The sequence below is a fragment of the Tursiops truncatus genome, chromosome 5 (genome assembly GCF_011762595.2).
Source record: "Tursiops truncatus isolate mTurTru1 chromosome 5, mTurTru1.mat.Y, whole genome shotgun sequence".
Taxonomy (NCBI): Eukaryota; Metazoa; Chordata; class Mammalia; order Artiodactyla; family Delphinidae; genus Tursiops; species Tursiops truncatus.
Genome location: NC_047038.1, coordinates 96773143 through 96785912, shown reverse-complemented (window position 1 = coordinate 96785912; position 12770 = coordinate 96773143). Strand labels below are relative to the sequence as shown.

The 12770-nt window shown below is 42.1% G+C and overlaps 1 long non-coding RNA gene across 3 annotated transcripts in view; it reads left to right on the top strand.

Annotated features, from left to right (window-relative positions):
• Nucleotides 1–12770, top strand: part of LOC109549584 (uncharacterized) — a 286346-nt gene that overhangs the window by 5765 nt on the left and 267811 nt on the right. For all 3 annotated transcript variants that reach the window (XR_012332089.1, XR_012332088.1, XR_002175918.3), the window contains exons 2-3: nucleotides 1643–1716; nucleotides 2840–2907. This is a non-coding gene — a long non-coding RNA (uncharacterized lncRNA). The remainder of the gene's footprint in view (nucleotides 1–1642; nucleotides 1717–2839; nucleotides 2908–12770) is intronic.

The following is a 12770-nucleotide window of genomic DNA, read 5'->3' as shown; positions in this document are numbered from 1 at the left end:
TTTTTCCAAGGCAGCAAAGACCCTTTGCCTCTGAATATCCAGTGTTGTCTTTGAAGGAATAATGGGCTGGAGTTGATGTCTGTGTTTAATTTCAATTTAAATATTATTTTATAATAGGCTTTTGTTTCAATGTCCATTTAGTCTTTTTTTTCTTTTTAACATCTTTATTGGAGTATAATTGCCTTACATTGTTGTGTTAGTTTCTGCTGTATAACAAAGTGAATCAGCTATACATATACATATATCCCCATATCTTCTCCCTCTTGTGTCTCCCTCCCACCCTCCCTATCCCACCCCTCTAGGTGGTCACAAAGCACCAAGCTGATCTCCCTGTGCTATGCGACTTCTTCCCACTAGCTATCTGTCTTACATTTGGATGTCAATGCCACTCTCTCACTTTGTCTCAGCTTACCCTTCCCCCTCCCCAGGTCCTCAAGTCTCTTCTCTACGTCTGCATCTTTATTCCTGTCCTGCCCCTAGGTTCATCAGAACCATTTCTTTTTCTTAGATTCCATATATATGTGTTAGCATATGGTATTTGTTTTTCTCTTTCTGAGTTACTTCACTCTGTATGACAGACTCTAGGTCCATCCACCTCACTACAAATAACTCAATTTCATTTCTTTTTATGGATGAATAATATTTCATTGTCTATATGTGCCACACCTTCTTTATCCATTCATCAGTCGATGGACACTTAGGTTGCTTCCATGTCCTGGCTATTGTAAATAGTGCTGCAATGAACTCAATGCCCATTTAGTCCTTAATGGTAGAGTTATTCGTCCTCACAGAGAAATTAAATAGACTGAAACTTGAAAAAGACTTTATAGATATCAGTTTTATTCAATATATGTTGCCTGTTGACTGAATTCAAGGAAGGTGCAGCTTCTGTGGCTGATATTCTAGTGAAAGAACTCCTTCGTTTGTTCGTTTGTGGCTGTATTCTACCTGTTGTTTTTCTCCCTGTTCTCTCGTCTTCAGTTGTCATGCTTTTGCTCATCTTCAAAAGGGGGCAGCTTAGCTCATGATCCTACTATCCCCCGGAAAATATGGGGAAAGAGGGTTGGCAGAAATTGCTGCTTTTTCAGCTCAGTTTTTTCCCCTGGATACTTTAGTTCAAATCTTCGCTTTTTCTTTAAGTCATCAAGCCATCAGGTCAAGCAAAGAAAAAACCAACCACGCTTACGGTCATATTTTGGTTACTCTTAATCAGAAAGTAAAAAGTTAAGGATAGGGCTTCCCTGGTGGCGCAGTGGTTGAGAGTCCGCCTGCCGATGCAGGGGACTCGAGTTCGTGCCCCGGTCTGGGAGGATCCCACGTGCCGCGGAGCGGCTGGGCCCGTGAGCCATGGCCTCTGAGCCTGCGCGTCCGGAGCCTGTGCTCCGCAAACGGGAGAGGCCACAACAGTGAGAGGCCCGTGTACCGCAAAAAAAAAAAAAAAAAAAAAAAGTTAAGGATATAATATTATTTTTTAATAGTCTTATTAAGTGTAATTTTTTTATTATGTTTTAAGCCAAGCTCTCTCTCTCTACCTCCCACCCTCATCTTTTGGAATAATAAACCTTTCTTGGCCCTGAAGAAATCTCATGACACCATGATCCTCACTCAAATTCATGTTTGGTCAATCTATTTCTTTTTTTAGGTACACTCTTCCACCGTGTTCTGCGCCCTGGTGGTTGGACAACTTCACCAGACTACCTTACTCTCTGGTTCCAGGTTGGTTTGGCCAATGGGAGTGTTGGCAGGGATTAGAGCAAGAGAGGAGACAGAGGCCTGTGTGTTCACCACCCCTCCCCTCTCTTTGTAGCGGCCAACGCATTGGCTCATTCTGGACTCCCTTATATTTTCTGTAAAATGTCTCTCCCCACACAGCCTCTTTGTTTTCAAATTCCAGCAGCCACCTTTCCCCTTCAGGCTTATGGGTGTTAACAGGGTCCACTGATACCAACTCCTCATTGTCTCTTGAGGTTCCCTACACCCTGCACACCCACTGTAGACAGGCCCCATATTAAACTTTCCTCATGGTATTAATTTGGAATGTGCCATCTGTTTCTTGCTGAAGCCCCGACGGATAGAATAATTCAATGAGTGCTTATATTACTGGGAGGTAGTATGGCATAATGGTTGTCTTCCATGTGGCACCCGATGGATCTAGGCTTGAAAACATCCTCGTCACTTGCTAACGCAGAGTGGAGATTATTTAATCACTCTGAGCCTTAGCTTTCTCTAATTTAAAGTGGGGATAGTATTACCTACTTCACAGAATTGTTACAAGAATATGTATGAATACTCAAAAATGTTAACTATTATATATAATTATATACAATAACATTAGAGAAATATATAATACTATATATTATAACATAAAGTATTGTATAATAGCATATAATAATATTGTATTATCTATAATAACATTATATATAATGTTTTAGTTTCCCCTCAATGTATACTGAATCACTTCCTTACTGGTAATGCCTGAGCAATTACAAAGCAGTCATTTTTGGTTCCTCTCCACCCTTGTGCTGTTGATATTTGTGTTTCAAGTTAGACTTCCTCTTCCCTTGTGCCCCACAAATTCCTGCATATCTTTTTTTTTTTTTTTTTTTTTTTTTGTGGTACGCGGGCCTCTCACTGCTGTGGCTTCTCCCGCTGCGGAGCACAGGCTCCGGACACGCAGGCTCAGCGGCCATGGCTCACGGGCCCAGCCGCTCCGCGGCATGTGGGATCTTCCCGGACTGGGGCACGAACCCAAGTACCCTGCATCGGCAGGCGGACTCTCAACCACTGCATCACCAGGGAAGCCCCTCTGCTTATCTTAATGGTAGTTTGCTTCCCACAGGTGGTCCTGGCTGCTCTGGTAATCTTCCCTCAAGTCTGTGGAATTTTCACATGACTCTTCTTCAAAGGGTGAGTGCTAGACACAGGGGTCCCTGGTGAAGTGAAAGTTTTTTGCTTATGTTTTAACGCTAATCATTGGCTGCTTTTCTGCACAGGTGCTAGGCATCACTGGGTGATCCCATTGCTTTACAGCAGAGCTGTTTTTTGTTTCTTCCTTCTTTAAACAATATCTCTAAACTGTTCTGAGAGTACTGGCTAAGCCCAGAGAAGTGTTGCAAGGATTAGCTAATTGATTATTTTAAATGCTTTGAAACTGGCAGAAAGTTTAGTGAGAAGGATAGGCTAAATAATTTTTGCAGGCTTGATGGGAGTACAAAGTGTACCAAACGGCCCTTCCAATTTGCTTTGGTGTGTAGTAGAACTTGCTTATTGTATCACATGTCCCATTAAAATGAGTTATATATGTTACTGCATTTAAAACATGACTTGGGGAAATGCTTTAAGATAAAGAGAGGTGTTTGGAAGATATACAAAGCTTTTGTCAAATGGAGTTGCAGGTACTGAAACCGCTTGGGTTTTTCTGACTCAAGGGAAGTCCTATGAAGCACGATTCATAACATTTGTTTTCTCAGGGCCTGCTGTGTGTCGGGGTTGCATTGGTCACCATGGTTCCCAGCCTCCAAGGCTTATAGACTAGAAGAGGAGACAGATATACAGACAGTGGAAACCCTTTGACAGTATGTCAGAGAGGCTAAGATGGATGAATATACAAGGTACAGAGTGAGGAAATCAGGGGGTAATTATCTGAACCTGGGGGAAATCAGGGAAGATTCATAAAGGAAGAGAGGCTTCAGTTGGTTTTTAAGGGTAAGAGAAGTCTGTCGCATAATAAAGGGGTGAAGGGCATTTCAGACGGAGGGAAGAGCATATGAAAAGTCTCTCCTCTCTCTCTCTCCCTGTTTCATTCAAACATCTTTAAGAGTCTCTACTTCCTCTATATCTAGCTCTATCTTATTCTTTGCACATAGTAGATATTCAATTAATACTTATAAATGGATAGAATGAGTGGTAGGATTATAGGTAGTGATTTCAATTTTATTCATTAGGTTTTTCTTTATTTTCTAAATTTTCTGTAACAAACTTGTCTTTATTTTTCTTAATTGGAATTTTCTAAAATATTCAGGGAATGGTTATCAGAGTCCATGGCTACCTTGGAGTTGGAGATGAATGTAGTCAAAGAGGTCAGTGAACTCTGGGCCATGGGGACAGTTGTTCACGTGGTGAGGCATAGGCTTGAGACTGTGGGAGGCATCACTGGAAATGAAGCTGGAATGATAGTTTAGGAACTTTGGACTTTATGTGGTAGACCATGAGAAACCATTGAAATTATTAGTCAGGACATCTGTGTTAAGGATTCTCTGGCAATACTGTAGAGCATGAACAACTGGCTGCAGGAGAGGCTGGAGGGGAAGGGCCAATTGTGACACCTTTATACTCCAGGTGGAGAAGTGCTGAAAGTTCTCATGTTTGGGTAGTTGGAGAGAAGATAATGAGTTTGATTTTAGACAGGATACATTTGTAGTGTCCGTGGGACAGTCTGTAGGAAGGCTGGTGGGGAGGAATCAACGCCTAAAACATGACTGACATCAGCGACCTCGGAGAACTGGAGGCAAGGAGGCTCTGGAAACTCTATGAGGCAGTGAGGACCATGGACAGCATGGCCACAAAGGCAAGAGAAAAACAAAAGAAAACGGTGCTGTCGAAGTCACGAGAGAAGAAAAGGGAGAGGTGATTCAGAAATGAGCAAATTATCTAGTCAGGAAGTATATTATTTTTCTTTTTCCAGACATTCCTCTTCCTCCCTGCCTTTAGGTTTCTGCTCAAAAGACATCTCTTCAGAGATGCTTCCCCAGACCACCTACGTAAAGCAGCACCCTTCATCACTCCATGCCACCTTCCTTGAGTACTGTTTCAAAATGTAGGCTTTATTATTATTCAGGTATAGTGAGAATCAGGAAGTGATTGCCATTGAAAAGGTATAATAGTTTGTTATTCACAGTTTCTGAGGAGGGTACATGCCACGCTATGCAGGGCCACATGGGGGAAGCACCAGGGCCAGTCAGGAGGCAGAGGGAGGGTAAAAACATAGGCTAGGGATTTACTGTGGTTTCCGTGGGAAGGAACAGGTGAGGCAGGAGGCAGGATAAGCAGATTTAGGATTGGCTAGTTTGAATAATTTTGGAGGGCCCTTGGGCGTAAGGGCTATGCCTTGTTGTCTGGTACCTGCCCCTGGGTGATTAGTGATCAGAAGCTAGTGACCTGAGTGAAGTGGTTGGGGTAAGGGCTTGGATTGGTTGGTTTGCATATGAAAGACTTACTGGAAAGGTGAGTTGTTTACTATCTCTAGGAAGTGGCTAGCCCTTGGAGGGGTGATGAAAACATCAGAATAAAAGGCACGCTTAATAGGAGCACCACTTGACATTATACTGCATGTTTATTTGTTTGCAAAGCAGTGCCAGGGCTGAGACTATGGTGCAGTGAACGAGGCATTCACCTTGGGCACAAAGTGTAAGGGGGTGGGTGCCAAAGAACTCAGTAATCAAGGTCAATAGTATGTTAATTAAAAAAAATCAAAATGAACACAAAAATATTCATGATGAACAAAATACCGAAATTGTAAATAAAGACAGGATCAGTCACAGTCTGTGCTGAAACAAAAAGAAGAATCAGTAACATGGATGCTGTCTTTTTGATTTTTAAAACTGTTACATTAAAATTATCCAGCCTTAGAAAGGAAGGCCATTCTGACACATACAACACCATGGATGAACCTTGAGGTTAAGTCACAAAAAGACAGATAACTCTATGATTCCACTTACATGAAATACTTAGAGCGGTCAAAATCATAGAGACAGAAAGTAGAATGGTGGCTGCCAGGGGCTGGGGGAGAGCGGATTGGGGAGTTAGTGTTTAATGGGTATAGAGCTTTAGTTTGGGAAGTTGGAAAGTGTTCTGGAGATGGATGCTGGTGATGGTTGTACAACATTAGGAACGTTATTTGATGCCACTGAACTTAACCACGTTTAAGTGTGTGTACACTTAAATGTGGTTAAGGTGGCAGATTTTATGTTATGTGTATTTTACCATGGTAAAATAAATGTGAAAAGACACTATTGCATTAAAATAGTGCTTATCTTGATTACTTGTTGGCACCCCTTTACATTTTGCACTGGCCCACCCTCATCTTGAGGCTGGGGAGCACTGTGGGAGGAGCTGGGTGTGGGGAGGAAGGTGTTGGGGGATCAGGTGCTGAGGTTTGGCTGTCCTCCTTCAGAGGAAGTGAGCCTTTTCTACTTCTCATTGTTTGGAACCATTTAGTTTGAAGGAGAAGAGGAACTGTATCAGTTAAGAATGTGTTTGGCTGCAAATAACAGAATACTATGGCTTAAGCAAATAATGGCTTATTTTTCTCACACTCCAAAATATCTGGAGGTGACCACTGCTGGGGTTGGTTCCGTGACACGGTGGTTGGAGCTAATGTCTCTCTGTTTGTTTGTTTTGGGGGGAAGGGGCAGCACCATATGCACCTGTCCTTTCCATCAAAGAAGCTCAAACCGTTTTGGAAACACACCTCCTAATAACTTCTTAAGCTTCATCGTTTAGTCCTGAGTCAAATGGTACCCTGTCCCCCAGCTGCAAAGGAGGCTGAGAAAGCACGGTACAGGGTTGTCAAGACTGACCAGGACCAATCCTGATCCACTGCCTATGTCTGGGCACAGTGCCCTTTGCACAAGATTGGAGTTGTTAGCGAGGAAGCAAGAAGGGAGAGAACTCCCTGGCGGTCCAGTGGTTAGGACTCCGCGCTCTCACTGCCGAGGGCCCGGGCTCAATCCCTGGTTGGGGAACTAAGATCCCACAAGCCATGCGCGGTGCACGCAGTGCGACCAAAAGAACCCAACAACAACAACAACAACAAAAGGCCAAAAACCAAACGAACAAAAAAAGGAAGCAAGAAGGGAAATGGCCATTGTGAAGGTAATTAACCATGTCTGCTACAGGGTCCTTGACTATTGACTTCCTTCCATAGAAACAATGGTACTGGTACCTTGGCATATTTATATATTTTTCCTCTTGCAAGCGGAGTAAGCATTTTCTTCACTGTACTGTGTGGCATCTAGCAAATTGGTTTTTATGGGCTTAAAACCCTGAACTATTTAAGGGTAACTCTATGGTACTGCTGTGGGACGGGTCCACCTCTCTAGCCTTGAGAAGTGATTAACATGGAAAGCATGAAAAACATGGCCCATTTTCTTTTTAGATGACTTAGAATTGGCTTAGTGTCTAATCATTTACTCCCGCCAGGCCTTCTGTCTTGTGTCCTGACCTCATCGTTGGAGACAGAGGACTTTCCCGCACCGGCGAGCCGGGGAAGTGGATCATTACATTTTTCTTTTTAACTACACACTGAATAAACAACCTGCTCTTTATTGATTTGAAAAACTTTCTATCTAGGCTTTAAGATCCAGTCGAATAGGATGGAGATGTCTGAGGTTCTTACAAGACTTCACTAAAAAAAAAAGATTATACAGATTCCATGGTCTAGATGTCCCAAGGTCAAACTCATATCCGGCTACTTCCCAAATATTTTTATGTGGAAGAAATAAAAACTGGAAGAAAAAAAGAGATGGGCAAAACATCCTGAAGAAGTAACTTGTCAGCTGAGATGCGGGCAGGGAGAGCAAAACCCGAACCCCGGGTGGCTATGGCAGGAGGAGTCCTTGCTGATGATGGACAAGCGCCATGGGCCTCCACATCAGTGCTGATTTGCCATGTGCCTCTTCACCCTTTTTTCCTCTGCTTCTCTGAGTCACAGTGAATTCAGAACCTCCATTCCTGGCTCCCATGATTACCTTCGCTGGTAAGTTTGCAGGGGAGGCTCTTCATTTTATGCACATAGAGCACAGTTGTAAGTTGTACCATGTTTTACTACAATTCCTTAAAGTTAGGTGGGTCCTAAAGAAGGAACTGAGTCTAGAACTTCTTGCCTTCTCCTTTGAAAGATCCTCCCAGAAATGGATGGTGTCTCCATACAAAGAGACTTTGGCAGGGCTTTTTCTAACTACATTCATTGCAAACTACATTTAAAAGCCCTGATAAATATATAATTGCACATGGTAGTTTTCTAGGCAATGTACCAAGAAAGAGTTCCAGACCTGTCTTCTGGATGCTTAAAATCTAAGAAGTATAAAGTGTAGAATAATTGATGGGAGTAAGTGTTCTAGTTCTTGTCTACAATGCACAGACATCATTATTATTAATTGCTGATACTTTCAAGAGTGAGAAATGGAACAACTGTCTCACCAGTTCTGCAGTGACAGTCTCAGAATACCTTGCTTCTTGCTCAGAACCTTTCCTTTGCTTGCATTGACCCTCAACTTAAGAAATCAACCAATCCAAAGATGCACCTGCTTTTGATATCCTAAGAACTCTAAGACCAACCTATACGCTATAAAAAAAATGGACATTCACTTTCCCTAATGAAACACTATTTCAGAATTTGTGTGGTGCCGTCTTTTGCTTCAGTAATTCAATAAAACTCAAAATAATACTTAAAAGTAAAACCTCAAAATTAAAGTTTGCTTACATTCTCATAAGGGCTTTCCCATGTAGATAAAATAAATGCATCTTTTGAGGGTCTGGAGGAAGGTTGTGGGTGAGAGTGAAGTTCACATGCAGTCTGGATCTGCTGACCAGACTTCTGAATGTCCGGGTCTTTTCTAATCACAGCACCTACTTCTCCAGGTTCTCTCTGGCATCCCCAGGGGAGCTTCTTCTAGAATCATTTCAGTATATTTTAATAATTCTTGGCATAAATATCTGTTGGATAATCAAAGGGCTGAGCATCAAGGTTCTCTGAGCTTACAGAGGACTCAACATTTCTGAAGACCATCTCTGGAGATATTCAAGACTCCCCAGATTTGCGAACACCTCTGTAACATATTATTCCCCCACAAAATAGGTATTCTTTCCACTGGCTGGAGCAGTCACTGAAATAGTTTCAGGATACCCCTCCCCCCATTTTCATATACTGCATATTGTGGACTCTTTCAAGTCCTAGATCCAAGTTCATTGCTAACTTTAACATTCTATCCTTTAATGTATCCAAAATTCCCCTGGAAGCTCATTCCTATTCCTCTAAGGAATCCCCAGGGAATTTCAAATTCTGCTCCAAGTGGTAGGTATCTTTCATTCGTCTTGCAGCATTTACTCTGATGCTACAAGATGGTACCTTGTCCATCCTATGTCAGCTACGCTGGCCACTGTGGCTGTGTTCCTTTTGCTGCTTGTCCTGAGAGTGGCTCCTATGTGGCTGATGTCCACTGAAGGCACTGCCAAAGCTAGTGCCTGTGTTGCTGATGCCAGTCAATACCTGTTCCCAGGATGCCCGGATGCCAATGCCCGATAGTGGGGCCCTGCAATCTGTACCAGGGGTGCTGGTTCCCAGGCCACAGAGCTGCCTGTGCCCACACCGAGTGCCTTGTCTCAGAGATTATAATTGTTTTTCTTCTCACCAGCCACCCTTCCTTCCTGAACTAAGCTGAAGTACAAAATAACTCAAGATAGAAGAAGAGTCAGAAACCTTTGTAGAATAACAATATACAAGAGAAATGGTAGGAAGAGGTCAGTTTTGGCAATGTGAAAGGTCCGGTAGTCTTTATAATTGTTGGTATATTGTAATTGTAATATACCAAACTTGGGGAGTTTATTGCGTCTTCAGTTTTAAGGAGTAATTGTATTCTATACAGTGGCTAAATTCTAAAGCCAGGATGTAAAAAAAAAAAAAGGAAAGTAGTCAAGGTATTCTTGAAATCCCCTTCAATTGCTCATAGACTAAGTATCCATGGCCATATTTACATGCCACAATGAAGAGTGACAGCCCATCTTTTGATGAATCTAGCACAGCTGGTTTTTCCACTGGCATTGAAACAAACCATTGTTTCTTTGACTGTCTGCTAAACGTACTTGACTTGGGTATAGGAGCCATGTTGTATCAGAAATGCAGATCTCTAGGTATCACAGTATTGTGGAATCCAGTAAGATGTTTTAATGCCTATGGGAGGCATTAAAAACCAAAGCCGACTAAGGGGAAAATGTCATGTATCCACTCTTTTCACAGCATAAGATTAATAAATTAACATTTATTGAAGACTTATGCAGTCAGGCAGTCTTTTAAGCACTTTACATGTATTAACTCATTTAATTCTTACAACAATCCCAGAAAGAGTTTGTTGTTATTATATCCATTTTTTGGAAAAGTAAGACTAAAGCACAAGGGAGTCAAGTGACTTGCACAGTTAAAAAGCGGCAGAGCTGGAATCTGAACTCAGGCAGTCTGGCTCTAGTGCTCTTGCTCTCAATTGCTTTTTTTTTGGTACGCGGGCCTCTCACCGTTGTGGCTTCTCCCGCCGCGGAGCACAGGCTCCGGACGCGCAGGCTCGGCGGCCATGGCTCACGGGCCCAGCCGCTCCGCGGCATGTGGGATCCTCCCGGACCGGGGCACGAACCCGCGTCCCCTGCATCGGCAGGCGGACTCTCAACCACTGTGCCACCAGGGAAGCCCCTGCTCTATACTTTTAACCATGACTGCACTATTTAAATGACTTTTTCTCTCCTTCTTTTCACTTTGGATGGAGTGGAATTTACCAATTTAGTGTTTTTAATGATGTGATTCCGTTGTGCTTTCTTGCTGTAGCAAAAATTCAAAGTATACTGAAAGGCATAAAATATACAAAGGGGTGATGTCCCATGTTCTCATCCTTAGATAGAACAGATGTTAAAGGCTTGTGAATTTTCCCCCAGGATTTCTTTTATGCACGCACTCACACACATATTTTGTTTTGTTTGACTGTACTTAACTCAATTTCCTCTTTCACTCATCAGCGTCATAAGACCTCATTCTGTCAGAATACAGAATTTCACCTCTTCCTTTTAGTTTTCATTTTATTTTATTTTTTAAAATTAACTTATTTGGCTGCATCGGGTCTTAGTTGCGGCATGCGGGGTTTTTCGTTGCGGCGCCTGGGCTCTCTAGTTGTGGTGCACAGGCTCTAGACTGCACGGGCTCAGTAGTTGTGGCACGCAGGCTTAGTTGCCCCATGGCACGTGGGATCTTAGTTCGAACCCACATCCCCTGCATTGGAAGACAGATTCTTAACCACTGGACCGCCAGGGAAGTCCCACCACCTCTTCCTTTTAAACAGCTGTTTTAGTAAGTACATATTATTCCACTGCATGAATAAACCATAATTTACCTTTGCATATTCCCTTACTGATGGATAGTCAGGTTTAAAGTTTTTTTTCCCAAGTTTTTACTGTTATAAACTCTGTGGCAAACATGCTCATTTGTTCTCCTAGTATTCTGCAGATTTATTTTTTAGTTTTAAATCTTTAATCCACATGGAATTTATTTTGTGCTGGAGGTGAGGTGGGGATTACAGCGATTTCTTGACTTTCCTCATTCAAATGATTCCTCACCTGAAGAGATTCAGTCTCCAGGCACCTGAGTAAACACATTGCATCTGGTATAGAAATACACTGAAAATTGTAATAAGGAGAATCTTTATGGTGGAAAATAGTAGGTAGTGTGTATTGGGGAGAGGAAGCAGAAACAGCAGGCTCCACCAATATGGACTAGAGGTGAGAGCTAGGCTTTCAGGTTGGAATGCTGCATTTTAATTAGCAATATTATTCCCAAATGTTTAGCTCCAACAGTGTGGGGATTAGAGACCCCTGCTTGCTTATCATAATTCAGAACCTGCACATCAGAGTGTCTAATTAGATCTTCTCACTTTTGAAAGGTCAGCCAATAAAATTGTCATGTTGTGTCATTCAAGGTCTAGAAGTTACTCTGCTATAAGCTTGATGGGTTTTTTTTTAAAGTTAAAAATTGCCTGTTCATGTCTAGTGTCTGTAAGTGAGCTTTGCTGGCCTAAGATTTTGGCAGGCCATCACGCAAAGGATCTCTGAAATCTTCTGCCACTTAGAACAATTCGTGTCCTTTGTATTTTTTTCTTTATCACTTTGGACACTGCTAGAGAGAGCCTCCGTATCTTAAGCCATTTCGTAGATTTTCCTACTCACAAGGAAAACAGCATTCAATTCAGTCTTTGTTTTGGGTCTTGGGCTCTGTAATTGAATATTACTTTCAGTTAATTTCCATGGGGAAAAAAAATCCCTAAATAAGCTGTGTTCTTCTGGAAACATTATCATCATACAGAAATGAATGGAGCTAGATTTTCTCGATTTTAATTACTTGGTTATAAGCTAAGGAAGTTAGGGAGCTGTCTTAATTCTTTTAAGCCACTAGGATCTTTTTCTTTTTAATTTCAATTTCATATTGGAGTATAGCTGATTAACAATGTTGTGTTAGTTTCGGGTGTACAGCAAAGTGATTCAGTTATCCATATACATGTATCTATTCTTTTTCAAATTCTTTTCCCATTTAGGTTATTACAGAATATTGAGCAGAGTTCCCTGTGCTCTCCAGTAGGTCGTTGTTGCTTATCTATTTTAAATTTAAAATAGAAGCCACTAGGATGTTAATTAGAATTCTGTATGAGGTGACAAGTTCAGAGGAAGGAACCGTGAATTATGGGCAGCCCTTCCTTATGACAGTTGCTGTTGTCTTGCTTGGCTTACTCTGCCCCAGTAGAGGGGCTGCCTCCTGGGGTTCATCAGACCTCACACCAGCTACCTCCCTGCTCAGAGCTGCGGGACTTTTAGCCTAAGGATCTGAGAGTAGGAGGAGTGGGGGAAAATGATCATTACTCCTATTTCAGTTACCTTAAGGATGAAATTGGCTTTTGTGGGCATATGAAGAAAATCTTATCGCTACTAATAATGATATTTTCCAAAGTGTGGCTGCATCAGAA